The 27,747-nt window shown below is 42.4% G+C and overlaps 1 protein-coding gene and 1 pseudogene across 2 annotated transcripts in view; one reads left to right on the forward strand and one right to left on the reverse strand.

Moving 5' to 3' along the window:
- Positions 1–27,747, forward strand: part of CCBE1 (collagen and calcium binding EGF domains 1) — a 241,280-nt gene that overhangs the window by 91,663 nt on the left and 121,870 nt on the right. The gene's annotated exons all lie outside the window — the stretch shown is intronic.
- On the reverse strand, positions 2,165–6,295 carry LOC106842477 (protein hinderin pseudogene; annotated as a pseudogene).

Consider the following 27,747-nt stretch of genomic DNA (forward strand, 5'->3'; position numbering starts at 1 on the left):
CACGTGCATCCCTGAACTCGAGAATGTACCCATTTTTCAGTTCAAAACTGTCTTTTAAACCTTTTTGAACCTATGGGTTTTCCTCTATCCCTTTATTTTCCTTACAGTTTGTTAAAGATCCTGGGCCCTTTGGTCTGTAGAGTTTCCCATGGTCTGGCTTTTGCTGATTGCACCTTATCCTTACTGAGGCATTTTTTGAGTACATGAAACATTAATGTGGTTCTAGAGGACAGAACTACACAAAATAGTATACTCAGAAGTATCACTCCTCACCCTCATCCATTTACTCCATTTTCACCCAACAATCTCATTAGTTTATCCTTATGTTTCTTTTTGCAAAAACAAATATAGATGGATGCACATATATAAATGTATAGTTCCATCCTCTTCTTTATTATACAAAAGTTAGTATACTGTATATGCACTTTGCTTTCTTCACTTATCAATATATTGTGGAGATTGCTCCATGTCAGTTTATTGGGATCTTCTTCATTCCTCTTATTTTTCTTCAGCTGCAAAATATTCCGTTATGTGGATATGCCATCGTTTTTTCAACTTGTCTCTTATGTAAGTATTTACTCTTTCTGTTATTTTGTAATTACACATAATCCTGCAATGGATAGACTTGAGCACATCTATTTTCATTTTAAGACGCAAATTCCTGAAAGTGAGATTGCTAAAGTCAAGAGGTTAATGCATATGTAGGTTTTTATCCATCTGTTGTTGCTTTAGATATCACTGACTTCCCCTCCATAAGGGATGTACCAGTCTGCGTGATTTTTGCCAGTCTGGTAGATAAAAGATCGTTTCAGTGTAATTTTAAATTGCTTTTCTCTTCTTATGAGTAAATTTGGACATTGACATCTTATGAATTGTCTGTTCATGAATTTTTTGTTTTTTTGAATAAATAAATAAATATATATAGTAACATTAGCCTTCTACTTGTGGTATGTGTTGCAGACATTTTCTCCCAGTTTGTCATTTGACTTATGATATTTTTCACTATGTAAAAGTTTTTTATTTTTATGTAGTCAATATTTTTTAAATTGTATCTAGAATCTGCTAATAACTAGAAAGCTGCTTTTTGGATACAGATTATAGAGGAATTCCACGATGTTTTCTTGTACCACTTTTTGTGGTTTCAGTTTTTACGTCTCATATCTATTTGAAGTTTATTCTTTTGTATGGAGTGAGGTCTGGATCTGATTTTGTTTTTTTGCAAATGGCTATCCAGTTGTCATGGTACAATTTATTAAAAAAGGCCATCTTTATGCCGGTGATTTGAGATACCACATTTCATATACTAAATTTCCAAAGTATTTGAGTCTATTTCTGGATTTTCTATTCTATTCTTTTGGTCTGTCTATCCTCTTCATGTGTCCAGACCACCCTGTTTTAATTCTAGAAGGCTTTGCTGTATCTTTAGTATCTGGCAAGGCTATTCCCCTCATCCCTGTCCCAGATTTTCTTTTTTACTGCTTTCTTAATTATTCTTGCATGTTTGTCTTTCCATGTGAACAGCTCCATAAAACCCAGATGTTTGTTGATATTTTTATTGGAGTTGGTAATTTTATTGAAATTTATAAATTAAGAAGAACTGACATCTTTATGAGTCATCCTATCCAAGAACAAGAGATATCTATTTGTTTTAGTCTACCTTTTTGTCTTTCAAGCGTGTTTTAAAATATTCTTCATATAGGTTTTACAAATTTCGTAAGCTTATTCCTAAGTGTTTTATCTTCTATGTTGCTATGTTATATGCTACCTTACTCAATTCTTTTACTGTGGAGATACTTTTCTGTGGTTTCTCTTAGTCTTTCTAGATATACTGTCATATCATCTGCACATGGAGAGTTTTCTTTCTTTTTCAATTTTTATGCCTCTAATTGATTTCTCTTGTCTGAGTTGACTAAATAGAATAATGATAAATAGTAGTGGAGATAACATCCATATTTTGTTTCTGACCATAGTGGAAATGCCTCTAAAGTTTCTCCATTGAAAACAGGAAATAAGTAAGATGATGACTTTAGGACTAAGGTATATGTCCATCCTATTCCAATTTTCTTGAGCGTGCATGGGTGTATGTGTGTGTGTTTAAATCAAGAATGGGTGTTGAATTTTGTCAGACTTTTTTTTTTTTTTTAGAACTATGGAAATAATTTTTTGATTCTTCTTCCTAGATCTGTTAATAAGATATGTTTATTGATTTGTTTCCTACTATTGAACCTAAAATGCGTCCCTCGAGTACGTCCCAGTTGGGATTTCCTAAATACAGTTAGCCATGGTACAGTATTATTTTTTTTCTATGGCATGTGACCCCTGCAAAAGGCTATATTTAGATCCAGGTTATGATGCTTCTAAAGAAATCATAATCTTTTCCTTGGTCCTTCTGGCATCCTCCTACTCCAGAGATCAGTAAAGACACTGGTGTCCAGAGTGGGTGAGTGTGATGATGGCTGATCCAAGGGAGTTGGGTTACTTAACGTGGTCCTGACACATGGAGCAAGGAAAAGAGGGTTCTGGAAACCTAACTTTGAGAAAATGGCTGAGGGTCTCAGTTTGCTTTTACTCATTTTTGCCACACCAAAGAAAGCTGCGTTTTCCCAGAGCTTTCCGAAATGGGATGAAACTGATTTGGTTACTCTCACAGGGGTGAACTTGAAAAGGATATTGTAATCTGCAATGATTTTTCGACTTTTCAAATGCACGACTACAACTAGTTAGTCCTGACCTTATGTTTACCTCAGATGAAGAATATGGTATTGGTAGGCTTCTTTCTTCTCTCCTCTAAAGAACAAAAAGACCCAAGAGAAGGAAGGCTGGGTGGAAGGGACAGGCCTCAGCCTGAAGAGACAATAAGATTTAGATCTATCCAGACAAGGAAGTTGCTCAACAAGGCTTTTGTAGGCTGAAATAATCCAGTTTTGATAAAGAATTCAGGGAAGCCATGTAGGCTCACTAAGTGACCCTGGCTACCAATACTGACTGACAGAGTCTTGGTCCCACTTCAAGCCAGAGGTTGGTGAAAAGGGGAGAGAAAAAAAGCAACGCTCTCCAGATCAGATAAAGTCATCAAGCAATACACATCTGGGGACACATCTTCCCCTTGCTTCCAATGACTGGAAAGTTTTAAACTCACCAGCTCTTCTAGGCTCATCATACTGCCCATCAGCTTGAGAGGCCACTAGAGCCCACTCTAAGCTGAGGGACCCATCTCAAGAGCTCTGCTAAGTAGGAGAACAGAGGAGGAGGCCTCAAGTGCGCTTCTTCCACAGGCTTTCCCTGGGTCAGAGTGAGCCCAGTGGGAAAGGGTTGAGGGAGACTCTGCTTGGGGTGGTGGAACATAATCTGGCAAGTAGAGATGGTTCTTTGGGGCCATGGGACATGTGTAAGGTCTGGTTAATCCAGTGCCTTTGATCCTCATGGGGTGAGAGGGAGGGCCCTGGAAAGCCTATGAGCCTGCAGTGGCTGGATGCTACTCTCCTTCTAGTGGCATCTTTGCCAGACATAGCCATGGGAAGTCCTCAATGGTGAATAAAATAGATACTTGGGTCAACCAACAATACTGAGATTGCTCTTATTTATCCTGGGAAATGGGAAGATGGAAGGAAAATTGTTTCAGGCTTGTGCTTCCACTGGATTTCCCTAGGGCAGTCACTGTTGTGTGATTTAATGCTGGTTTCCAGGGGTTGGTTGGGTCCCTTTCTCTAGCTCCTTGAGCCCTTTTGGTTATGGGATGGGCAGCTGCCAGGCTGATGACTTCTGAGACTGACTTGTACTTGGTCCTCAGTGTTGCTTGTTATGGTAGGGGCACCAACTCCAGCTTCAGAATTAAATGACTACACTTAGAGGTAGGTGGTGAGAGAACAGGGTGGAGAGGTAAAAGGGCCTGTCTTCTTGAAATTGTTTATGTTACAAAGGGTGACTTTTAAATTAGAGGGTTCTGTCAGAGGAAAGGTTTTCCTTATATGCAAAAGAGAGCCAACTTTTTCCAGTAAAATATTGAAAAGGAAACACCCTTGAAATGAGGCTGAATATGCAGTGGTCTCTGCCATGCAGCAAGTGTCCTATGTTAATTTTCTAATCTCTGCTTGGCATAGAAAAGATACTGCCTTCCACCTCCACTCCCCTTAATGTACTGTCTACTGATTGGTCTGATCAAGAACACCCTGGGTTGTTAGAATGATTTCTATATTCAGTACATAAAAGGATGCTAGTGAGATAGGTCCCTGAGAAAGGAGAGGCACTATTACTTTGCAATCAAATAATTTAAAATCCTAGACCAGTATATAGAGAAACCCACATATTTCTGATGGTAATTTTGCAGCATGTGCTTCAGTGTCAAATGAAAAAGATATCTTCCAGAATTTGCTTTTCCTCCAGGTCATCAGGGGTCCTGCCTGCCCCCATCTTGTTCCAGGTGGATTTTAGAGGACTGAGTCAGCGAGTACTGTGATCCCAGGCCCCAGCTTCTCTGGAGGGATGGGGCTGAGGTTTGGGAGCAGACTTTGGGCTCAGAGATTGAACCAAATCCAACAGAGATGTCTCATACTGGGAGGAGTTGTGTTGGAATGGTGATGTGGTATGATTACAAGTTCCTTTTGGTTTCCTGTTGTCATAGAAGATGTGGATGCATCTTTTCTAATTCCTGTCATTGTCCCTCACTGGGTTCGACATGTATCTTTCTTTTGACATGTCCACAGGGCATCATCTCCCATACGCGACTGAAACCCAACTGTCTTCTTCTCACTTCTGTTCTCTCCACTGTTAGTGGACTCTGGGTACTTTCTGATGGATGGTGATGTTCCAAGCAGCCAGCCATCGCATTTTGACTTCAATAAACAACTATAATCCAGTCGAGACTGAAGAAGCTGCTGCTGTTTTAGGAGAAGCTTTGTCTCCTGCTGGGCCAGCAGATGCTGAAGGCACTCCTTTTCACTTTCCAGCTTCATTTTCTGAAGCATAAGTTGCTGTCTTCTATCTTCTGACAGTTGCTTTTTGATATCAGTTTCACTAGGATGCAGTGCCCCTTGGCCATGCACCAGAGATGCCCAGGAAAGACCACAATAACTGCATGATTCCAGATGTGTCTTGGAATATTGAGGGGCCATGTTTGTAGGATGGCTATCATGAGCATGGTCTGCATTTTCAGAAAGTCTATGACCACAACACTGAGTAAACAGAGTAGGCTTAAGGTGTTGGCCTTCCTTCATATTCAGTTCCTCTGGTGGAGCTTTCTCTGTAGGGACTGCATCTACTAGTTTTCTCCCTGGGGATCCATAATTACATGTTCTGGTCTCTGATTATACCCTGTCTGGATCCTCTTTGGGATAATGAAGGGCTGCTGGTTTCAAAGAATTATTCCTAAACTCCACAAGAGATTCTGAAGCTGGGTCCTGATTTGCAGACTTAGGTCTTTGCTTGGTTTGATGGTAGGTCTGTGGTTTGGCTACACTCAAGTAGGAACCATCCAGTTCTATAGATGAAGACTGGAGAGTGGGCTCTGGGGGCATCTTGATGAGAGGAGGGACCTCTCTGGAGACTGAGACATTGGTGGGGGCCATTGTTCTGAACTGGTCCAGGCATGCTGGCACAGACCCCAGTGGGTGATGCATTATTTTTTAATGAGATACTAGATTCTATTTGCTATTATCTTTTGGAATTTTATATCTTATGTGACATTGTCATACTCTTTTTGGTGCTTTCAATGATAGGTCCAATGTTAGATCAATAGTCTATCTGGTCTTTAACAGTTTGGTAGCATACCTTGGTAAAAGCATTTTGTGAGGGGTAACTTTCTCTGTTTCTTATAAGAAATTGGTCTGTGGAAGCTTTCTATCACTAATGTGGTCTGTGTTGATGAACTGTACTTTCCTAGGAAATTAGGCATTTCATATAGGTTTGTGAATGGACAATACATGGAATAGCTCCTACCCCTAGGGCTGAGACAGAGAGCTCAGGAGAGAGACCACCCCCTGCATCTCCAGGGTTCCCCCAGGGTGAGACCCAGACCTTGCTGGAAAGGACATGGCCATGGCTCAGTGAGTGGTGGAGAAGTTAATATGGTATGCTGGAAATCCTCCCTCTGGGGTGCTGGGGGAAGTCATCCATCAGGAATCACCATACCTTGAAAATCACTGCAAAGCCACCCAAGAAGGTAGTGGGGAAGGCATTTGTAGGGTGGTTCCTTTCCCGCAGCACTCTAAGGTGGTGTCAGGGAAGCCCTTCCAAGGTGCCTCACAGGTCGCCTTCCACTGCACGGCCGCTTGAGGGGATGCTGAGGGAAGCTGATGGATGCTGGGCACTGCTCATCGCTTAGCACCTCAGGAGCTTGGTGCCGAGAAGCAAACCACTGCAGGACCAGATGCTAGAAAAGTCGCATGCTACCATTGCTAGCACCCTTTGCTAAAGTTACTATGTGCTGCAGTATCCTAGCAAGAGGAGCACACCAGAACCGAGTAGAGGAGTATTTCTTGCTATGTGGTAGACAAATTGCCTTTTATTCTTCACCTGTTTTAAGCCAGTTAAAAAGAGAACATACTGCACGGTTCCAATTATATAAGGATTAATATTAGATGAAGCTAATCAAAAGTAATAGAAATCAGCATTTGTGATTGCCTCTTGGTGGGGAATTATAATCTGGAAATGGCACAAGGGAACCTTACTGAGTGCTGGAAATGTTTGCAACTTAATCTGAGTGGCGGTTACAGGGGCTCTACCTGTAGAAAATATTCCAGCTGTACACTTAGATTAATGCAAAGTACAGACTTCACTATATATGTCATACCTCAAAAAACGTTAATCTTGGCTATGCTTGGCCCTTTGGGGTTATATGTAAATTCTAGAATCAGTGTCAAATTCCACCAAAGAAATCTATTAGGATTTCATTAACTCTATATATGAATTTGATAACTGACACCTTTATATCTTCTAATTCATTATTATGAACCTCTAATTCTTTTAGCCTTCAACATATGAGTTTTTTGCTTTCTTTGTAGAGTTCAACCTCTTGCTAGTTACTTGACATTTTAATGCTATTAAAGATGGTATCTTTAAAAAATTTTATTTTGTTACTTCTATAAAAAATAAAATTAGCAAACTTAAATACTTGATGCTGGAAATTGATCTGAGGATTCTTTCGGATTTTGTTTTGCAATCTTATCAACAATTAACAAAACTTGTTTCTTTCAATGCTCACATCTTTTATTTCTTGGCTAACTCAGTAGCAGACTGAGACTTCCAGGAAAATGCTGAATGGAAGTGATGATAAGAACCATGAGTCAGACCCGTCCTGGATCTGAGTCACTTCTTGGAAGACAGCTACCTTGAAATGCCTATAGACCGTAAGCAGATGTTTTGTGAGCAAGAAATATACTTTTCTGTGTTATACTACTAAAAACGTTGGGTTGGTTAGTTCCTATAGCATATCCTGTCCTAATACAATCGTGTTAAAGCAATTCTTTTCAGTTCCTGGTATGTGAGTGTTGATGCTCAAATGCTTCTTAGGCGTCCATTGAGATGATTGTATAATTTTTCTTCTTTAATATGTTAATGTAGCCAATAATATTCATTGCTTCCAATGTCAAGACAAACTACCATTCCTGAAATAACCCAAACTGGTCATAACATATAATTCCTTCTATTTGTTGCTGTGTTTGGAATGCTAATATTTTGTTTAGGATTTTCACATTGATGTTCATGACTGAGATTAGCTTCCTTTCTTGTACTTTCTTTACTGGGCTTTGTTATAAAGATTTGTAAAGTGAATTGGGAAGTTTGTCTTTTTTCTATACTCTGTAAGAGTTTGTAAAATTGGAATTATTTGTCCTGTTCATAGTTGGTAGAATTGCAGTGAAGCCATCTTCAGTTCTTCAAGTTCACCAGTTTTTATTTCTGATGAAATGAATATCTGTTTTTTTAATTTGAAGATTTTATTTTCATGTGCATAGTTTTCATTTGCTTCTGTTTTACGTGGACTCATCTTATGTACTCTCTTGGTGATCTCAGCCTCTCCACTAGCATTGCAAAGCACTGGACGAGTCTTGAACTTCTGTAGTATGTTGGGCTTGTCACCCGAAAAGAGATCTTTTCTGGATGCCGTGCTCACTTGCAGAGCTGGGCATCTTCTCTTTCACATAGCTGCTGCTCTTTCCTCCTTGGCCGCAGGATAATATTACATTTCTGAACATATCTAGGATTTGGTGCAAAAGCATTTTAGGCCTAATGTCATCCTAGTCCAAGCCCATTTTTGGCTCTAGTGAGGCGTGCTTGGCTGCATTTCCTAAATCCAGTGAGGACCGCTTCCCATGGACCAGAGGGTTTCAGCCACTTACCACTATGCTTTTCTCTCCATTCCCAGACTTGGAGATTTTCTTAGTTTTCAAGTGTGCCTTTGTAAATTTGATTTTCCCCCATGTTATTTATATGTTATCTAGCTTCTCTGTTCAGAGCACTCTCTCTTCTTACCAATGGTTATCGTGCGAGTTTTCTTTTTCAACTTTTTGGTTCCTTATTGGACCCAAAGCTGTGATGAGAAACCTCTTATGATTGAAGTAGAACATTGCTCTAAAGTTAGGTTGAGCACTGCCTTTTCCGTGAAATTAATTTTTGTGTGCCATTTTAGATATAAAATAGTATATCAAATTTTGAGTCAAATTACTAAAAGTCAATATTAAGGGAGAGACAGAGACTTTCCTTGGTTTTGATAGCAACTTAGTAGCAAATATTTTTCAAGACCCAAAGTTTACTCCTGTTATCTAAAATTTTATTGCTGTACATTGAAAATCATGGCTGTACATGTAGCAGTTGAAATGCATATATGCAATTAAGATATAATGATCTAAATAGTGTATGCTGATTTTACTAACGACGCCTTTTGCCTCAATTTTTAAAGAACGTTGATGCCTACGTGTGTGGCATAAGCTCTTTGTACAGACTTAACAAAAAGGTATGCATGTGACACATACACTGAGGAATGTGATACTGGGCGAGGAGTGGATTAAGGTGCCAGGCATGTTCAGTGTCTATTTATAGTTTTACCTCCACTTGGGTTTATGATAGCTAAAAAGTTGTTTTGCTGATACTTAACAAAATAAGACATTTTACCACTTTTCCACCTCTGATGGGAGAAGCTAGAATTTGAGGTATATGAGAGAGGTTCTCTGCAGATTTTAATGGATTTGACTCAGGGGTCACTCATCCACCAGTTATTTTCTGAGCTTCTAGGATGTGTCAGGCCCTGAGCTTAGTCTTGGGGATTTAGTAGTAGCAAAACCTAACGTGGTCTTTTTTCCCCAAGATCCATGTGGCTCCTTGTTTTCAAGGGTGTATAGGCTAGGGACAAATAATAATCAAATAATCAACAAATAAGTGTAAAATTACTATTGTGGGAAGTTCTAGGAAGATGATTACTGGGTATGAGAGTGTTAAGAAATACCTGCGTACCTTGAGAGTGGAGTGAGCATCAGAGAAGTTTTCCTGGAGAGGGTGACATTTATGAGATATGAAGGGTGAGAAGGGGTGTCCTATGTGAAGGGAACGGCATGTTTAAAGGCCATGTGGCTGGAAGGAATGCGGCATGATGGAGAAGCTGAAGGAAAGCCAGCGTGGCTCAAACTGAAGCCGCTGAGAGGAGTGCGTGGTCCACAAGTGCATCTTTGTGAGGCGGGCAGAGGGCAGAATGTGTATGCTGTTTTGATCCCTTGCCTTGCAGTGATGGGAAACCATTCATTTGCTGGTCTTAGGGAGGAGCATAATAGAATCAAAGTTGTCTTGAGTAAATCTCTCACGCTCCATACAGAAGGCCCTGAGTTTGTTTGAAGGTTCCAGAGGAGCACAAGGCCGGTCACACACTTGGGACAAAAAATTTGCTCTTCTCTGTGTGGGACAATCTCTGCTTCAACTCAGTAACACAAAAGGAACAATGAGGGAGCAAAGCCCTTGGCTGTTATTTACAGAGGAGAAACTCCCCCCCCCCCCCAAACAATAAATCCTAAGGGAAGTTTGTTACATGGCTCTTTAGAGAATGGGCATTGGCTATTTGATGGATAATGAAAAACCAAACTGAAGGACAGAGTACATTCTTGTCTTCCTGTATTTCTCATTTGGCGGCAGTTTTTCCCTCTACTCCCATGGGAGACAAGTTTGGGTTAGATGTATGGACGAAATTTCAGGAAGAGTGAGCATTAACGTGAACAGCTAGAGAGTTGCTTTGAAGTTCCCTTTCTACTGTGAGAATGTCTAATTTAGTATCTTCAGTATGTTTAGGAAAAGTTCTTTGTGATTTTTTCACATGGACTTACAAAGTAAGCTGAAAGCATAAATTTCAAGTTAATAAAGATATTTAATTGGGAGAAGTCAGCACATAGGTGCCCAAGTGATGAACCCAATGCTGGGTTAAAATTAAACCTAAAAAATGGTTAGTGTGCCCCTTAAAGCTTGACTTTTCCCTTTACAGAAATACACAACCACTTTATAGTTAGCAAGTTTCGTGTCAGTTTTTACTTGGTTGTAACAGAGAATTCACTTTCTTTGATGAACGTGGTGGGAAATAAGCCTGAGGAGAGTGCTATCCAGGGCGTGGGTGTGGGGATGTCTGGCGGCAGGGCTGTTGGCCACCCCTGGGCTGTTGGGGGTGACCTTGTTGCCCTGTAGGTCAGCAGGTGCCCACTTCCTCCCTCATCACTCCGGGGTGTGTGTGGTGCTCAGAAGAGCCTGGCTTCTTAAGCCAAGAGTCCCTCAACTCAGTCTCCTCCACTGAGAGCCTCCAAACAAACTCGCAAGGTCTGTTTGCACAAAACGTATTTAAATTCCAGCATTTTCTTATCAAGTCCTTGGCATTAGCAGTCGTCTGGTGATTACCATGAGGCTGGGACCTGCCCAGCTGAGTAAAGCTGCAGGCTTGGGTAACATTAAGCTCAGACTTGTAACACCCTAAGATCCTACAGTGAAAAGTCAGTGGAGCCTGCATCCTATTGGGTCACAACACAGCTTTCTGTTTTATTCTTCACAAGAATGTGAGTTCAGCAGAAAATTGAAGGAGAGATGGTGAAGAAAGGCCTCATGAGGGGGCCACCCAGTAGCATAGTAGTTAAGTTCATGCACTGCACTTTGGTGGCCTAGGGTTTGCCGATTTGGATCCTGGGCATGGGCCTATACACTGCTCATCAAGCCATGCTGTGGCAGCATCCCACATAGAAGAGCTAGGACTTACAACTAGGATATACAACTATGTGCTGGGGCTTTTTGCAGGGGGAAAAAAAAAAGAGGAAGATTGGTGACAGATGTTAGCTCACAGCCAAACTTCCTCACCAAAAAGCATCAAATGCAAGGACCAAGCTGGAATCTTCCAATATTGACTTGGCTCTTAAAGGAAGGGTAGGACTTAGCTTGGTGGAGACAAAGGAAGAGTCATAGCAAGAGGAACAGGGGCAGGCCAGTAAGTGGGTACAGAGGCTTTGTGAGAGGAAGGGGAGCCCTGAACCCAGAAAATGTGTTAGGGTCAGATAGTAACCCCTAATTTTCCTCTCTGTCTCATTTAATCTTCACGCTTAGCCCATGCGAAAGGAGGGTTTTATTAGTAATAAGACAAGGATGGAAAACCCAAAACATTAAATGGAACTGCAGATGGGGTTGATAAGATGCTTGAGTGCAGTGGTTCTTAACTGGATGGTGGGGACTTTAAGCAATGTCTGGAGACATTGTTGGTTGTCCCAATGGAGAGTGGGTGCTACTGGCATCTAATGGGTAGAGGCCAGGGATGCTGCTAAATGTCCTACAATCCATAGGACAGCCCCCTCCCAGCCCCACAAATGTCAGTAGTATTGAGGTTGAGAATGCCCAAAATGGTAGCAACCATGGGACATTTCTAAGCATAGGAAGACAGGATGTGCTTTGTCACCAGTTCACTGGGCATTTCCAAGCTGGGTTCTGTTAGTTACCCTTGACCATAACTCTTACTCCCAGTATCCGAAATCTGTTACTTTGGGGCTTTTCAAGAAAGTTGAGGAGACACGAGTGGGAGTGCCTTGGACATTTTCCACAAGAACTAGAAAGCATGTCAAGTAAGTTTATGTTTCTCCTGTCAACGTATGTTCTGCTTGGCTCCTTCTCAGCGTTAAGCACAGTATGAAAAGTTGTCACTTGGGTTTCAAATGTGTTGGCAACTGTTGCTCAAGTTAAAGGAAATAAATACAACTAACCAGAGGAAACAGTGCAGAGTTCTGGTGCCTTTTCTCATCCATCCTAAGGCAGCTTCAAGTGGAATGCGCACAGAGGCAGGTTAAAATCACTGTCAGGCTTGGAGTCTGGCCAGCACGTAGCAGACTCTTCAGTGTTCTCTGGTCCCCAACTAGTCATACAGCATCACAGCAAGGACTACAAGTTGGAAGCAAGTAAATAGAAATGGAAAAAGTCAGAGGGCCCCTCACCCCTATACCTTGGATGAGTTCCTACATTTCGGGGCACCATGACCTCATATCACAGGTGGAAATGTGGAACTAAATTATTTCCAGGGTTTTCTAACCCCAAGACTTTCTCTACTAGACTGACAACTAGCTTCACCCAAAGGATTTCCCTTCTTTGTTTTCCATAGAAAATGTTCTATTCACATCAGATGTGATTTGCTCTCCTTGAATTATGGAAAACGAGGAGCTTCAGGAAGATTGTTTTTTATGTCGTTATTCTCCTGCTTTCAGATCCCGAGGCATCTCTCTCTTCTTCGTGCACTCAGCATCACCAGTTGTTCTAGTAAAGACAGTGAAGGTGGATGCTGGTAGCTCAGCACACACAAGGCATGTTCAGGAGACAGCCAGGTCAGTATGAGACCTGGACAGGGAATAAAATGCTGCTATTTGGGGACATCCAGGAAGATCTCACTGACGGGGGCACTCATGCAGTAAGAGCCTGAACGTTGCCTTCTGTTGGGATGCTCCAGTCAAGTGGGCACCACCACACACAGTGTGGGAGATAATGAGCATCCTCTGGAACTCAGTATTCTCAGAGGATGTGGACAAATGTATTATGAAGGATAGTTCAATTAAAATTGTCCTTGGCTGGAACCACAATAATGATAATAGTTTTCAACCTCTATTGCACATTAAGAGAGGAGCGTTGTGAGCACTCATTGCCAGGTGACACACTAGAGCATTTGACCTAGCATCTCCAAGAGTGGGACCCAGGAATGCGTCTTTTTAATGGATTCCCGCGGGATTCCAGTGTGCAGCCGAGGTGGAGAAAGCTGTTCTTGGGAGATACTCATCAGCCACAGGTCTTGTTTGTGCGTTTATGAAACTGTAAACTCTTGCTTATTTCATCTTCCTGTTATATTTCCTTTCGCTTATCTAGCTAATTTTAACAAATCAGGAGGCTAATAAGTGCATTTGCCAGGTATGCAGTTATAGCATTTGTCAAAGATTCAAAAGTTGTCAGGAAAGATGCATTGCCTGTCAAGCCTTTGTCAAGGGATTCTTGGGTTTTGAGAGAAGTTGAGTGAGAAATCCTCTAATATTCTGTCTCTGAGAGGCTAGTGATTAGACTTCAGCCAATGAGGCTGAAATAAATCTGTCTTTAAGCTGGCAACATGACAAGCATCCATGTTTGTACCCTGATTTTCTTCTTGTTCTTCATAATCAAGGCAAGCATCTTCTACTGAAGCTATTTCAGCTCTGTAGATTAGCTCTTTCCTGTGTGACCAATACACTTCAGTTACATAAATCACGTGATTGATTTTTTTTCTCTTTACATCTGTTCAAAATTAGTTTGATACGGTAATTCTACAACTCCTGTCTTGGTTGTGTTTTCCCAATAAGATACATGATGTGTGTATGGGCACAGGCTTGTGTTCTCTATATAACTTATGTGCTCGTTTGTTCATAGATACCTATAAAACTGATCCTTAAAACTCTACAAATCTTATTAACACTTCTTTCTACATGGCAAACAAACTTGAGCATATTTTCATCAAATATGATCTAAGACATTTGGGGTAGACTTTCTAATGATTTAGCTTTAGAACTTGGGGAATAACAGAAATGTCGTCAATCAGGGGCAGCTTAAGCTGGTCCCCCGTGTCTTTCCAGGGGGCTTTCCTTTTATTAAATTAATCTTCAAACCCCCACTGCACTGCCAGACTTTTCTTGGAGAGAAAACCAGCTCCAGCTGGAGCCGTTGCCCGGAGACTGAAAGCCGCCCCAGTGACCCCATCAATGCCCCCCTCCCTACGTGTGCGTTGGCGCAAGTGTATGTTAACGTGCATGCCTTTCTATCTAAAACTCCGCCATCCGTTTCCCATCTATGTCCAGATCCAAGATAGCCAAATACTCCCAGACACTCCTGCTTCCCCACAAACATAGGTTTGCACGAGGACCCGTCAGAGAAGGAACTCGAGTATTGGATTTGCTTTATGTGCGAGCCAGCTGGCCTTCAGACTTACTACCAGGATTTCTCCTGGTCTTCGGCATAGAGGCACATCTGTGATTGGAGTCAAGTTGAGAGAGAGAAAAGGGATTAGGGAGCAGTCAGAAAAAAGGCCTCTTTCAGGTGGGCAGAGCCTACTCTGCACACTTGCTGGCATCCTCCCATCAAAAGATGGCAAACTGATCCCAGAGGAAGATGTAGTCTGGGTGAGACACACATGAACTCTTAACAAACGGGTGCGTTTCACCGCCTCAGTACTTTTGAAGTGACTGTTCATTTGTTTGGTACAAAACGGAGGCCTTGATGAGGTGCCACGGTGGGAGTGGCAGGTGGGGAGGGTGAGTGGACAGAATGACAAGTTGGAAACCATGTCCTGGCTCCACCCAGAGCTCACTGCCACAAGGGCGAGCAAAAGCAGTTTAATCCCACACTGAATCAATCAGAAGCAACAAAGAGGCAGAAAGAAGTCGCTTTTAGTCTTCACTTATGCCTCTGTCTCCTCACAGCTTTGCTCCGTTTGTTTTTTGCCTTAGTCACAAATATCAAGGTTTTTGACGCGTCTTAGACATCTTCCCCATTGAATATGGACATTTTTTTGAAGCTTCTCGCTGACAAAAACATATTTACTGACTTCCTTTCATCTTTTCCTGAATGTCAAGTGTAAGGTGGAGCCCATGTACTTTTTAAACAAACAAAAAAAATCTATTTTAAAAACAACTATCTTAATGGCACACTCATTTTGGACGGCACTTTATAAGAAAGTGTCAAAGTTAAACATACATTCATCATATGACCTAACAATTTCTCTCCTGAGTGAAATGAAAACCTATGTTCACACAAAACGTCTACAGATTTTTATAGCAGCTTTTACTTGTAATCTCCAAAAACTGGAAAGAAGCCAAATGTCTTTCATCAGGGGGATGCATAAAGCTGTGGTGCATCCATACTGTGGACTACTACTCAGCAATGAAAAGAAATAAACTGCTGACACACTCAGGAATATGAATGAATCTTGGATGCATTAGGCTAAGTGGAAAAAGCCGAAGGCAAAAAGGATACAACCCTCTGTATGATGTCATTTATAGGACATACTTGCAAAAGCAGAGTTATAGGAACAGAAAGCAGATCAATGGTTGCCTGGGGCTGGAGAGGAAGGGGTTAACTAAAGGGCTATTGGGGGAGGATTTGGGGACGATGGAACTGTACTATATCTTGATTGTGATAGTAGTTGGTACATTTATCAAATCTTGCAGAGCTGTACACCTGAAAAGGTGAATTTCACTGTATGTAATTTATGCCTTAATATATACAAAGAAAACGAGAGTGGGGAGACGAAACCCCTTGTGAGTGGGGAGGGGCTTTTACCCATTATTGCCACCCTGGGTATCAGAATTGTGGCTCCCAAAGTGGATTGGGTCCAGGTTTCCAGATTACCTCTAGCCACTTTAACATAGGACTCTGTGAATGACCAACACAGCATCAGTTAATAGACTGAAGGCGCGTGAATGAAGTGAGAACTATACAGTTAGCTCGAGCATAACATATACAACAAGACTCTACAAGGATTGTCTGGTCTCTGTTCCATTTCTCCTCACTTTCAAATTCTGTTACCTTTGCTAATTCCTGGTTTCAAAATCCTGATAATACTTTGTTGAACATTCTCAGTCTCTGAGGTAACTTTCATAAAAATGTATAATCATTATCCTTCGAGGTTAGTTGTCCCAAATGTATTCAGTAAGGTAATAGCTGCCAGCTGTATGTATAACGTTTGGAAGATGTGCACTCTTCTTCTGACCTTGTTCTGCTCTTGAACCTGTTGCACTGTGATCTGTACCTTATGCAGTCTGCCCCTTTGCGTGTCTTGCATAAGATTTGTGGCACTGCAGGTAGGAGTGTGGATAGATTGCTAGGGCTGCCATGATGAAGTAACACAAACTGGGTGGCTCACGGAAGAGAAATCTATTGTTTCACTGTTGTCAAAGCTAGAAGTCCAAGATCAAGGTATCAGCAGGATTGGTTCTTCCTGAGGGATGTCGGGGAGAATCTGTTCCGCGCGTCTCCCTCTAGCTTCTGGTGGTCTGGTGGCAATCTTTGGCAGTCCTTGGCTTCTGCTTCGTCACTCCTATCTCTGCCTTCATCTTCACGTGACATTCTCCCTGTCTGTGTGTCCATGTCCAAGTTTCCCCTTTTTATGAGGACACCAGTATTTTGGGTAAGCGGCCCACGCTACTTCAGTGTGGCTTTATCTTAACTAATTACATCTACAATGACCCTGTTTCTACGGAAGACCACATTCTGAGGTTCTAGGGGGTTAGGACTTCAACATATGAATTTTCAGGGGATACAATTCAACCCATAAACAGAGTGTATTAACTGCTGCTTTTTGACAGGAGGAAGAGTCAGTTACCTGGGGATATAAGCTGAAAAGTTGCTCCTCACCCCGAGTTGGGCAAACACATGGATGCTGCAAGACCTATGTAGCAAAGTTAAACTTCTCGCCAGACTGCAGTAAACGTAACAGAGGGTATTCCTATGACTCGGTTTCATGAAAGCTACATCAAGAAACAGCCTTTTGATTTAATCTTTCTTCTTCAAAAATAGAGCATAGAAGTTTAAAGGTACATTATCTTGAAATCTATGTGTAGAGCTAACATGAAACACCATTTGGGAGGAAGTTTGTAAATTCTGTTATTCAGTAAGGATATATTTCATAGTATGACTTTAAGCTTCAATTTCAGATCATCAGTTTACTTCAACTCAAATTCTGGAAGTATAAAGCAAAAAGGCTTTGGCCAAATCATCATGCCAAAAATTCAGTATCAAAAACACTGTGGTCTAATCTAGATTCACTGAAAATGCCATCTAACCTTACTATAATCTGATCACATGAGCAGCACTGGTGTGAACCAGTAATTCCTAAACTGAGGTTATTCAGGAGTTACTTGGCACCTCTGTAATCTCTTAATGCCAGCTGCTATTCCAGTTGCTCCTGGCACAGACAGAGCGCGTTCCGCTTGAGGGGTGGGGGAGCTGTGAAGGAGCAGAGGAGCATTAGAATGGTATTTATTTTGAAGATTTTGACCATTCATTTAGCAATGAATATATTTAACACCTATCATGTGAAGATTTTTTAAAAATTCAGACACTCCTTGTCCTCAGGATGCTCACAAGGAATCGGGGAAGCCAAGCATGAAAATAGATGAATTACATTATATAGTCAATGAAATAATGGAAGTATAGGCAAAGTTCTATAGGATTTCAGATGGTTATGACAGTTACTCCAATTTGTAGTCACCATAGTGCAGCAATAACTTCATTTTCTACTAGGAAGGCATGGCAGTTGGATTTAAAATAACTCTTGGAAGTTCCTTCATTTTTTTTTTTCCCTACAGGTTTGACCAAATTACGTCAACTAAAATGGTAACACAGGAGTAGTGTAAATGTTATGGAGACCATGGGTCAAAAGTTAGGGTTTGGGGCTGTATTAGTCAGAGTTCCCCAGATAAACAGAACCAATGGGATGTACATCTAGAGAGAGAGATTTATTTTAAGTTAATTGACTCCTGCAATTGCAGGAGCTAGAAAGTCTGAAATCTGTAGGACAGGCCAGCCGTCTGGAGATTCAGGTAAGAGTTGATGTTGCAGTGTTGAGTCGGAAGGCTGGAAACTGAGGCGGATTTTCCCCATTGCAATCTAGAGGCAGAATTCCTCCTCCTTCAGGAAGCCTCAGTCTTTGCTCTTAAGTTCTTCCATTGATTGGATGAGACCTACCCACATTATGCAGGGTAATCTGCTTTACTCAGCGTCTGCTGATTTAAATGTTAATCACAGCTGAAAAGTAACTTTACAGCAATATCTAGACTAGTTTTTGACCCAACAGCTGGTCACCGTAGTCTAGCTAAGTTGACGCATAGAATTAACCATCTCAGGGGCACAGATATATGTAGTCTTCAATGTCCTCAAGACATTGCATCCTGAGTGAAGCGCAAGTGTTCAAAGAGGTCATAGGTCATTCTCTTAAACTGTAGTGGGATTGACCTTCAGCTTCCTGCCATCTGAGGACTGTCCCAAGAACTCTGGATCACCCTGCTTATCTGTATTTGCTGATGTTTGAAAGTAAATGAAGTTAATGCAACCGAGCTTACCCAAGCAATATAAATTATCTTGAGTGATTTATGTATTTTGACATTTCACATAAAGCAGATTTTTTTCCCCCAAACAATGTGGTATAAAACCATGATAAAAGATGTTAAGGGGAAAAAAAGTGTTACAGTCATTTTTCTTCCTTGAAGTATTTCATTTGGAAACATTGTCAAAACAATCCATGGCACCGTGCAGTGCCATTTCACATGGGTTTAATTATGTTACACAAGAAAACCCAAAACACCCATATAATATTGTTCTAACATCTCAAAAAATCGATCTGTAATAACAGGAAATCCGGGACCTCTTTTATTTAGTCTCCTTATAACAACAATTGGTTCCAGCTTCACACGGCAAGGGAAAAAATAAAATTTGTGACAGCTACAATAACACTGCCTTGGCTAGGTTAAACTCAATAGCGAGCTGATCAGAGGATTGATTTGATGCTGCGAGACATTTTTTTAAAAACACTCTTTCACTCACTGTTACAGCCTTCACGGTTTATTCTTTTCACGTCCGGTAACTATGAAAATGCCAATGAATGCCAAGGTGACACCAAGTAATACATTCTTTTCATTGTTGTTTACTTCCCCAGATACCATCTCTGCCAAAACAACCCCTGCAAAGACCCGTTTTGGTATCCATCTTAGATTATTCTGAGGAAGATACAGGATGTAGAAAGTCCAGACTGGACTCTCCAGTAGTCGAAAGAGTGAGTTGTTTAGACATTTAAAGCCTGCTCAGATTGCTGGGCCTCCCCCTCAGAATTTCTGATTCAGTAGGTCTGGGATGGGGCCTGAGAATGTGCATTTCTAACAGGTTTCCATATCCAGACCGTACTTTGAGAATCACTCTTTTAAGTGTATCAGAGAGAAAATATATTAGGTTAAATCAACCTTGTTATAAGTCTCAAGTATTTCTACAGATTGTCCATCTCATCTATATATTAATTCATTTATTTATTTAGTATTTAGTGGGACTACTATATGGGTAGATATTTTAAAATATCATTGTTGGGGCTGGGCCCATGGCCGAGTGGTTAAGTTTGCACGATACGTTTCAGCGGCCCAGGGTTTTGCGGGTTCGGATCCTGGGCGCGGACATGGCACCGCTCATCAGGCCATGCTGAGGCGGCGTCCCACATGCCACAACTAGAAGGACCCACAACTAAAAAGTTACAACTATGTACTGGGGGGATTTGGGGAGAAAAGGGATAAAAAAAGATTGGCAACAGTTGTTAGCTCAGGTGCTAATCTTTAAAAAAAAAATTGTCATCAAAGATGTTACAAGAGGAGAGCAAAAAGAAACACTTAAGGAAAAGTCATGTGATGATGCAAAGCAAAATACTATTTGCCAAATGCTTCAGTCTTTCCTGATGCCCTTAGCAAGCTGACCTTTAAAAGGAAATAAATTAATCTTGGCTTGCTCCACTGTGGAATAATAATAATTAAAAAAAAGCGCATTTCACTTTTGGGGGTTGACTATTATTGTAGGCAGAAGTGGTAGGGTGAATTTCTGGCTCAAGCTCATATATTTCAACTCAGCAGTCAACTTACTCCTCTGATGGAGCATGAAATTGAAGCAATATGGCCCCCCAGCTGAAGGACCAGCTTTGTGGGATCCGGGCCCAGGGCGCTGCGGGGACCACGTGAATGACAGAGGCTCTGATGCCTTGATTTTCATCCTGGTTGGTGGGCAGCCGAGTGGGCGTCTGGCTCGCTTGGAGCCGCTATGCTGGCATTCTGCTCCAGTTCCTTTGCCCAGCAGCAGTCTTGCCCTTTGTCCTTTCTGGAAACCTCACACACACAGCACTTTTAATATCCTGTTGATGAGCTGCCCTGGGCCTGTGGGAGGTCCTGGCCCCCCAGCACATCTCCAAGGGTGACTTCCTTTCATTTTCTGGGAGGTCACTGCCCTGGCCACATCACAGAGGACTCTTCTTCCCTGCCTGTGATCTCAGGGACCCTGCCCTAGCAACTACTCTTGCTCCCAGCTGTTTGGAGCTTAAGAGAAATCCAGAGCATCTATGCAAAGCCCCACAGAAGCCAGAAATGCTCGGGGCCAGACACACCTTCCTTAAATGCCGTTGTGCTCCCCTGATCAGAAACCCACGGCAAGCTGTTTTAAGTTCTGGCTTAGAAGGCTGGCTTTCAAAGCCCCTTCCCACCAAGCACACAGTCTGTTTCAGAGGGTAGTTCTGCTTGGTCCCACTGAACATTTTGTCCCTCCTTTGTGTGGGTTCATGTCCCGCAGGATATTCTATTGTTCTCTCCCTTATGAATCGCACTGGATTGCAGGATGGTCAGTAGCACACAGCTTCCTGTCTGATTCTTCTCTCGGGGTGATCAGGGGAAGCTCCCTCTCCCCAGCCTAGACTAAGCCCCCAAAGGAAGCCGTTACACCTGACCCTTTGATATCTCCCACTACGCTGAGTCCAGGCTGGTGGCAGGTGTTCAGTAAGTGTTTGTTGAATGGAAGAATAAATGAATAGCAACAGATTTTTAAAAGAAGCAGAAAATGACTTTGCTAATCCTGTTTAAGGATGAGAGGAGAGTTTAGAATCTGACTTTTTCCTGGTGGCGATATCTGCCTACAACATGGGAGCTGAGTTGCTAAAAATGATACCTGTTTACAACATTCTTTAAAGACGAATTTGGGTTTTTTGCCTTGTTTTGACTCTTCAGTTTACTAGCTGTGTTATTTTGGTTAATTTACTTTCTCTCTCTGATATTTTATTTCCTTGTCTTTAAGATGGGAATTATGTCTACTTTGCTGGGGTTTTGCAAAAATTAGAGGAATCAATGGTTATATGCAAAAGATAAATCAACTAAAGGAGAGTCTATTGGCACCTGAAGTGTAGTAAGTGCTCAGAAAACAATATCTACTTTCTGTATTATTGTTATTGTTAATAGTCTTGTCAGATGTACCATTTTGCAGTAAAATGCTGGTAAAGTCATAAAGTGAAGCACCAACAAGACTGGAGGGAGTCTCGAACTTCTTGGCGAGCAGGTGGCAGTGAGCTGCTTCATACCTTTTTATTGGAAGTATAGCCAGGCCAGCCCTTCCCGTGAGGGTGGATTCTACGGCTTTCTAGACTGGGTTGTTGGAGGGAGAGCTGGACTGTGGGGGAGCCACTCCAGTGAGGAGAATTGCTTACACAATAAAGGGAGGGGAGGGGAAATCAAACATGGTTGAGGCAGAGCTGGAGATGAACCTCTCTGCAGAGAGAGTTTGAAGGGGAGGCAGCTGTGAAAGCACTTAGCAACAGGCAGTGAGTGGGGAAGGTCCATGGAGGAAGTCGATGAGAGCCCAAGCAGGTGAGTCCTCGGGGTAGGGGAGGGGGGAAGTGGCAAGTGAGAGGGTTAGTTGGCGAGGATGTCACTGGGTCGAGAGAATTCATGCCCTGCCCGTGTCCTGCATGTCAGTCGGCTTGCTCTTCGACTCCAGCCTGCCCCAGCAGCAAGCGTCCTGTCCACCTTGAACAGGTGAGCAGAGGTGTACAGCTGCCCCAGGCTCAGTGAACTCCATCCCGAGAGGCTAAGGCCTGCAGGCGGGGATGAGCACACGCCCGTCCGAGGGGAGTCTGTAGCCCTGAGCAGGTGGACTGGGCTGCCTAAGGCGTGCAGTTTTTTTCTGTGCAGATAAACTAGCCAGATGCTGCCTGGCTTCTTAAAAGACCACTTGAGAAGTTTAGCCATCTTCACCTTAATTTTCATGGTTAAGAATGAGAGAATTGGAAGCCTTACATTAATAAAATTTTAACTGAAACCCTACTGAGAAGAAAAGTAAGTAGTGGATCGATTTTGTGGGAGGCCAGCTGGGAGACAGAGGGGCTCAGAAGACTCCTATGGTGCTCTGGGTGAGTTCCTTTCAAGAAGTCTTTTGTGTTTGTATTGAACTTCTCACCCACCTCTCTCTGGCTCTCCTGGTCTATTTGCACACCTGAGTGGTAACCAGTCACTGGATAGAGTGGAGGCAGGAATTCTGGATCAACTCTCTTCTTATAAACCAACTGAATAGCTTGTAAGAAGACAACACTGTGACAGCAGGGCAGAATTCAGCATTATTCTGCAGAAAATCTTGGCATCCTGTTTCTACCAGATAATTTAATTGACGTGTCAGGATTGGGAGATGTTATGTTGAATATATCTCCCCAAAATTCACATGTTGAAGGCCCAACCTCCAGCGTGACTGCATTTGGAGGAAGGGGGTGATTAAGGTTAAATGAGGTCATAGGGTGGAGCCCTGATCCAATAGGATTAGTGTACTTGTAAGAAGAGACAAGAGAACTTGCTGCCTTCTCTCCACAAGCAAAGGCCCTAAGGGAAGGCTAGGTGAGAACACAGAAGGCAGCCATCTGTGACCCAAGGAGAGAGCTCATACAGGCTGGCACCTTGATCTTGGTCTTCCAGTCTCTAGAACTATGAGAAAATAAATTTCTGCTGTTGAAGCCACCCAGCCTGTGATATTTTGTTATGGCAGCCTGAGCAGATTAACATAGGAGGGTTCAAGTTTGGAAAGTGCTGGAATGACTTTTGCCCTGAGAGGGATTGTCCTCACTGTGGTTCTTTCTGTGCGAATTCAGTTTTCAAAAATTAGAAAAATAATAGCCATAACAGCCGTTTTTTAAAAGCCTATGAGTAAGTAGACAAAACTAAAGTTCAAAACAAGTCGCAAATTTTTTTTAAATAGAACAGTTTTAAAATAGCGTTAGGAAGGGCTGTCTTGGATCAATGCTCTGGTGCATGAAATATGAGTCCATTGATAGAACCTGGAATGAGTTGGGTCTGCTTGAAACCTACACGTTATTGACAATGGCTTTTATCCCTGTCTGCAGCAGAACAGTGTTTTGTTGTTGAGCGAAATCACTTGGTTGGCAAGTCTTGGATACAGTTTCAGACAGTTCTGGGCAGAGCATAGGACAAAGTCAGCCGTGGGAATGGTGCATAGAAGGGGCGTCAGTTACCGGCAGAGGCATTGGTCACCGACAGAATCACTACATTATCACAGGATCCTCTTGGGTGGCAGCTTATGACGGTCCTAGGGTGGAGTCAAGAAAAAACAGTCTCCATCATTTGCTTCCCTGCCACCTCCTCCTGTTTGTTTCCCCATTAGCTAACTGAAGAGTAGGTATCCTCAAAGATGCACACAAGCAAGAACTGTTGAATGAAAGAGATAGTGAAGGAAAGAAAATGTGTCTAATATATTTTTCAATAAAACCAGAACATTAGAACAGGGCAAGACCTTGGAAATGACCTAGTTAGTTTATCTTAATTGCTCGTTTTCACCCTAACTTTCATCTTTATTCTTAATGTCCTATGAGGCTTTAAGGATTTTTTGGTATCTAGACATTCCAGGAAGCAGTTATCGTTTTTTCTTGAAAAAAGGCATGGGGAGGGGGAGCGATATTTCTTAAGAGGCAAATGTTAGCCAGCCACATGTCAGTGATGGTATTTCTTAATAAGGGAATTTAGGGATTTTATTAATACGTTCAGATAAGATTAACAGCATCAGCAAGTATGATCTTGGGCCACGTACAGCAGAGCGGAACTCTTCTGATCCTTTTCTAACAGTCAAGGGCTTCTTTCCTATGTTCTCTGTTATCGGGGCTTTTTCCAAACACGTGCCCGAAGAGCCTGTACAAGGATTTAACTGGCTGTTTCAAGTTACAGTTGTTTAGTAACCTAGTACTTCCAGCCTCTTAGGTTAATTTCTGATGCTTTTGCTTAAATTTCATAGCATTTCTGCAGACAAGTTTAATTAGGGTTACTTGTAAATTACACAAGGAAGCCTTAAGCAAGCAAGACCAGTGTTGGAGTGTCCCCTCTCTCCCCTCAGAAACTTCCTCTCAAATTGGTCACAATAGGCAAGTGACTGACTCAAGGGCCTTTTGATAATGGAAAATGGACGCGTTATGAGTGGGCCTGGAAGAGGCAGCATGTGGGTGGGAAGAAACTAGATTTCTGTGGGTAGAACCATTTGCTGACTGGCTTTGCTGCTTCTGTGGCCCCTGGTGGCTGTAACTGGGGCTGCAGTGCGTGTCCTGGATGTTTCGGTATCAAAGGCCTCTTGGAGACGTGTTCTGTCTTGGCCCATAGTAGAGCCTACTGCAGTGGTCCTAAAGATGTGCCTTCTGGAGCTCAGAGGTCAGGGCTGGTAACTCAGGTGCTTGGTGGTGTGATGAGTTGGGGACAGGGGGCTGTGGACAAGAGTCCTGAAGTAGCAGCCCGAAAGCTCTGCCTTAGACTATTTTACACATTAGGTTGGGTTTTGCATTTGATTTTCTTTGAGGAGAAAAAATTTTGAAAACCCAACAGTATGTTTGAGAATTTAACAGGCTTTTTATCCGTGCTGTGGGGAAAAAAAAAAAAAATGCGTGTTGACAGCCCGTCTTCCCCTCTTAGCTGCAGGTCTGGGTTTGTCCTTCACTTCCAGGCAGGGCTGGCTTCCTGGCCTCATGATGCTGCGTTTGCACAGGAGCCCGTGCTCGGAAGGGCCCTGTGCTTTAGTTTAATGCTCTGCTGTCACCATCTTGAGGAGTCTTCATGATTTTTGAACAAGGGCCCCGCATTTTTGTCTTGCATTGGGCCTAGCAGATTCTGTAGTTGGCCCCGCCTGCAGTCTCACCCCAACCCTGATTTCGGGCTCGGGAGGCATGTATTAGGCTACTGGGGGTCCCTGACATCAGAGTCTTCCTGCTGTAGCCTGGTGTACGGGGTCAGTGTGTAGAGTGAGTTCTAGACACTGTGGCGCAGCCTGCTCCTCACCCCTCTGGGTTTGCCCAGCCTGGGAGACTGGGTGACGGCCTGTGGTCCCTGCTGTGGCCCCGACACAGCCTGTGACAGCCCTTCTCAGCCACTCTCCTTGGGGACTGGGTCTTGCCCCCACCAGCGGGCATCATTGGCTGGGATCCTGTGCTGAACAAAAGAGACTTCCTGGAACTCTGACACAGCCCCTCACCTGACTAAATGCCCACCCCAGCGCTCTTCTTTCCTACTCTCCTCCTCCTCCTCTCACCTCCCTAAATTTTGACACTGAGGCACCCCAAGATGGCTACCATCTCGACAGACTCTGCTGGACTGCTGTTTCTCCCCCAGTGGATCTCTCCAGCCCCTGCCTGGCTCCCCTTTCTCGCTCTCCTCCTGTAGAGGCCTGTGTTAGCCAAGCCTGTCATGAATAAGGGAAGAGAACTAATTTTTCAGTTCTGTTCCAGGGGTCCTGCTGGATTGTCAAAGCCATCACATTTTTGGGTTTTAGCTGTGATTCATGTGACTGACGCTGGAATGTACATTTTGCAGTCCCCTTGTTATCTGCCTTTAAATTGCTCCTGGGCCTATTGTCTGCTTTCTGCTTCCGCTATGATGGACCTATCCCAGGCCTGTATCACTTTGTCCTTGGGTTCTCCAATACGAAGCCTTTCTAAATGGTCTCTGGTTTTTTCTCTTTCCAGTCAACCTCGTGTGGCCTCAGTGTTCATTACCCTTCATTTTGACTGTGGGATTTGAACGTGCTCACTGTGCAGGAAACTGTGCCAAGTGCCTTGGAGGAAACAAAGAAGTTTCAGACAGGTCCCAAAGATTTCATAATGTCCTTGGTGAGATCACCAGTGAAATACAACGCAGCTAGTAATAGGTACCTATGAAGGGTACAGAGGAAGTGCTAGAAGTATTGTCATATATCATGAGAAAAGTGGAAATGACCTAGATATAGAAATGATTAAATAAACCATGATATAGCCATACAATAGAGTACCATGCAGCTATTTCATATAGTAGATGGGTCAATTATACTGATACTGGAAAATATATAACATGTACTAAGTGAAAAACACAGAAGTGTGTATATAATCTCATTTTTGTATCCATAAATAATTACCTAGGTTAGTCTGTACATTGGAAATAATAAAGCTGGGGAAATTACAGCAAATGAATATTCATAATTGTCTCTGCTGGATAGGATTAAGGGAATTTGTCCTTTTCCATTGTGTGTTTCTGTGCAGTTTGAATTTTGTATAACTTGGTGCTGTGTTTGTTATTAAAAATGAAGCATTTTTTTATTTTTTAACTGCAGTAATATTGGGTTATAACATTATATAGCTTTCAGATGTACATCGTATTATATTTCAAATTCTATGTAAGATTACATCATGTTCCCCACCCAAAAATCACCCCTTTTACCCTCCCTGCCATTCCCCTATGGTAACCACCAATCCAATCTCCATTGCTATGTGTTTGCTTGTCGTTTTTATCTTCTACTTATGAGTGAGATCATACAATATTTTACTTTCTCCCTTTGACTAATTTCACTCAGCATAATACCCTCAAGGACCTTCCATGTTGGCACAAACGGCCGGATTTCATTTCTTATGGCTGAATAGTATTCCATGGTGTAGAGATACCACATCTTCTTTATCCATTCATCCCTTGGTGGGCACCTAGGTTGCTACCAAGTCTTGGCTATTGTGTGTAATGCTGCAATGAACATAGGGGTGCAAGTATCTTTATGCCTTTGTGTTTTCAAGTTCTTTGGATGAATACCCAGCAGTGGGATAGCTGGATCATATGGTAGATCTATTGTTAATTTTCTGAGGATACTCCATACTGCTTTCCATAGTGGCTGCACCAGTTTGCACTCCCACCAGCAGTGTGCAAGAGTTCCCTTCTCTCCACATCCTCTCCAACATTTGTAGTTTCCTGTCCTGTTAATTATAGCCATTCTGACCAGAGTGAGGTGATACCTCATTGTAGTTTTGATTTGCATTTCCCTGATAGCTAATGATGTTGAGCATCTTTTCACATGCCTGTTGGCCATCCGTATATCTTCTTTGGAGAAATCTCTGTTCAGATCTTTTGCCCATTTTTTAATTGGATTGTTGGTTTTTTTGTTGTTGAGCTGTATGAGTTCTTTGTATATTTTGGATATTAACCCCTTATCTGATACATGGTTTGCAAATATCTTCTCCCAATTGTTAGGTTGCCTTTTCATTTTGTTGATGGTTTCCTTTGCTGTGCAGAAGCTTTTTAGTTTGATGTAGTCCCATTTGTTCATTTTTTCTTTTGTTTCCCTTGCCCAGTCAGACAGGGTGCTTGAAAGTATGCTCCTCAGACCAATGTCATGGAGTATACTGCCTATGTTTTCTTCTAGAATTTTCATGGTTTCGGGTCTTACATTCGTCTTTACTCCATTTTG

Source organism: Equus asinus, chromosome 7 (genome assembly GCF_041296235.1).
Source record: "Equus asinus isolate D_3611 breed Donkey chromosome 7, EquAss-T2T_v2, whole genome shotgun sequence".
Classification (NCBI taxonomy): domain Eukaryota; kingdom Metazoa; phylum Chordata; class Mammalia; order Perissodactyla; family Equidae; genus Equus; species Equus asinus.